Source organism: Limulus polyphemus, unplaced genomic scaffold (genome assembly GCF_000517525.1).
Source record: "Limulus polyphemus unplaced genomic scaffold, Limulus_polyphemus-2.1.2 Scaffold270, whole genome shotgun sequence".
Lineage (NCBI taxonomy): Eukaryota > Metazoa > Arthropoda > Merostomata > Xiphosura > Limulidae > Limulus > Limulus polyphemus.
Genome location: NW_013665880.1, coordinates 744,529 through 748,135, shown reverse-complemented (window position 1 = coordinate 748,135; position 3,607 = coordinate 744,529).

Here is a 3,607-nt window from a genome sequence, read left to right as displayed (position 1 = left end):
TTCACAGTTTACACCACAACCAAGCTACAACTATAAGAACCAGATGAAACAAGCTCACAGTTTACACCACAACCAAGCTACAACTATAAGAACCAGATGAAACAAGCTCACAGTTTACACCACAACCAAGCTACAACTATAAGAACCAGATGAAACAAGTTCACAGTTTACACCACAACCAAGCTACAACTATAAGAACCAGATGAAACAAGTTCACAGTTTACACCACAACCAAGCTACAACTATAAGAACCAGATGAAACAAGTTCACAGTTTACACCACAACCAAGCTACAACTATAAGAACCAGATGAAACAAGCTCACAATTTGCACTAAAACCCAACTGCTACCACAAGAACCAGATGAAACAAGTTCATAATTTACATCACAACCCAAGTGCAACTACAAGTATCGATTGAAATTCGGGATTTACAACAACCGAATTGCGACTAAACAATTCCAGATTCAATAACAGTTCTTGATCTTTAAGAGAAAGACAAAACAGACAAAAATCGCGGTATAGTTCAAGACAGGACATCAATAATAATATTTTAAACCCACTGTGTGTAAAATCAACCTTTATACAAAATCACGAGTTCGACGCCAATATTATAATCCACCGTCTACTGTTCAATACCAAATTTCCATCACTTTACAATACAGCACGGCGACTCCGCATAGCCAGACCCTTGATATTATATCAAATATTCTGGAGCGCACTATATCGACTAACAGTTCTACAGAGACAAACACTTTACGTCTTCCTTTCGTGAGTAAGTCGGGACATTCTGACGGCCTAACTAACGACTACATCAAGCGCATGCTTGTTTACTCTCACGTGAGTTCTGTTCAAACTACTGAATATGGTGGCGCTGTAAACCGATCTTTCAGAACTGAGTCGACTTTGTTATAGTTAGATTGGAATTAATTTACAAAAAAATACAAAGCTATTTGGTTGCGAAACGAAAGCAAGATAGGTTCATAACGCAAAAATGAATATGTTTAACTGTAATTACAATTCAGTACTAAGAAACAAAATACATTAAAACGGAAAACAGTGCTTTAATGGTGCTTAGAGTACATACTGTGAACAATGAATGAACGCGCTGCTATGAGTTTCTTTACACCCTTTTCTTTACTGACCATAAAAATATGGAGAAAACTATGTGAAGCACGTGACCCTGCCAGTGTTGTTCTGACAATGGAAACGTATTTATGAAATAAACTGCAAATTTACGTATGTTTTGCCTTCATTATGAACTTAGCATATTTTTTTATTTAAAGTACATGGTGATAATTGAGTGGCCTATAATTTATGTACAATACTGGAAGTATATATATATGTATATTGTGTACATGCAAACACCCATTCGAGCTAATCACATTCAGTTTTACACACACACATACACACGTCGAAAATATGTTTTAATTTTCCGAAAATCGATAAGTCTAAAAATATGAAAAATGATACATTTTGATAAAAACAATTATAGATAAGAGATACGTTATCATGGAAACTGAACACGTCTTTTTTCCGCTGGAAGAAAACTTAAAGAACTGTGTTTGTTTTGTGTGCAGTGAAACGAGGGAAGACCTCATGGAGCTCGAAACGTCGTCTCAAAGTCAAGAAAAACGGTAAAGGAAATCCATTGAAAACTCAGCCTACACGAGGATAATTCTGTATGAAGTTTTAGTTGTCTGCTATAAAACTTTTTTGTGTGTGATCTTATTGAGGTTATAATTTTCACTTACATACACAGTCATTCACATGGAACAGTTTGGTAACATGAGCATCCTTTTGTTCTAAGAACCTTTAGTGTCTGATTAAATGATCCCATCAAATCATCGAAACTAATGCCTTTCAGTAATAGGTCCGCCTTATATACTCCTGACCCAGTTCTCTTTCAGGCAGCTTTAACAAAAATGGTATTCAGGGATAAAACTCTTTCCTAAATGTTCTGTTCTAGATACATCTGTCCATCCTGAAAATCTAATTCACGATTCTTGGTTCTGGTTCTCAACACGACTATACGGGATGTTTTCTAAAGCATGCAATCTTTAATCCATTATGTACTTTTCCGTCCTTCCACTTCGACATCACACTAATCTGTAACAGAAAAGAAGGCTACATATCACAAGAGCTTGTTTAATTCACGTCAATTAGGACAAAGTCATAAATCTTATTGTAATTGACATCGATCACTGTTACTTCCGATATACATTATTACGCTTTTTCCAAAAACATTGACAGACCTTGTATGAAGTACGTCATCTTATAATTAACTTTCTAATGCATAAATATAAGAATACATATTATATTGTTATTCTACCTTCATCCAACACCAACCATTTATCTAGTTTGTCAGAAATCGATTACTTTCTAAGTAGTAACCACGAGTACACCGTCCGCCTATAGAACCTTAGTAACAACATCTGCCAATAGTAACAGACCTTAGTATCGAACTATGATGTCACTCCTCCTCTAAGACATCAGCGCTCTCTGTATATTTTCCCCGAAAAGGGACTAAGGCCGCCTGGACGGGTAACCTGTTTTAATCACTCGCACCAGTATACAGTAGTGTGTTGTCTGTCTGTCAGTCAGTCAGTCAGTAAACACTAAAATGACGTCACATAAGGGACGTTTAACGTTGCAATTTGTATTGTCGTGACGTCAGTAAAATGTGCGCATGCCATGAATCATCAGAAAATTTATGCACTCTGTAGGCTACAACACAACATGACATATGAAGTTTAAAGAGCAAGAAATAAGAATATTTCCTACTCTTAATTTTGGTATTGTTTACTGTTGAAACAGAAAATTTTCGGGAACCCTGCGAAACATCTAGTCATATGATTTTAGTTTGATGTCTTTAAATTCTGTGCTCCGCATAAGTAAGTGTGAAGAAGAAATTTCAAAATACACCACATATACACTTACAGGATTCTTCAGATGATCTCAGGAGTTCTATTTAAACTTAACAAACGTTTTTGCGAGCAGAATATTAACGCCACAAAAAAAAATCCCATATGATGTCAGTTTCTGGCTGTAAATTCGTCTGTGATACCAAAGCTAGTCATCACCACCCACCGCCAACTCTTGGGCTCCTCTTTTACCAATTAATTGTGGGATTGACCGTCATATTATAACGCCCCCACGGCTGAAAGGGCGAGCATGTTTGGTGGGACAGGGATTCGAACCCGCAACCCTAAGCTTGCGAGTCGAGCGCCCTAACCACCTGGCCATGCCGGGTAGACAGAATAATGAAAGATCTATCTATCTACCTAAAAGATTGTTTGAGCTTATTGATTGTAAAGCTAAAAAGATGTGCACGAAAGTCACGTGATTCAGACAGTGGTAGTCTATATCGATGTCTCGTGACACTCTGTCTGTAGTTAAACATTTAAAGGTTCGTCCACCTCTTCAGTCAAATGATTTTTTTTCAATGGTCTAATATAGCTCCTAGTATCTCTCCATCTGAAACATTTGGATTAACAATACCAGTGTGTGTGTGTGTGGAGGTGTACATGTGAGTATATGGATTAACAATACCAGTGTGTGTGTGTGAAGAGGTGTACATGTGAGTATATGGATTAACAATACCAGTGTG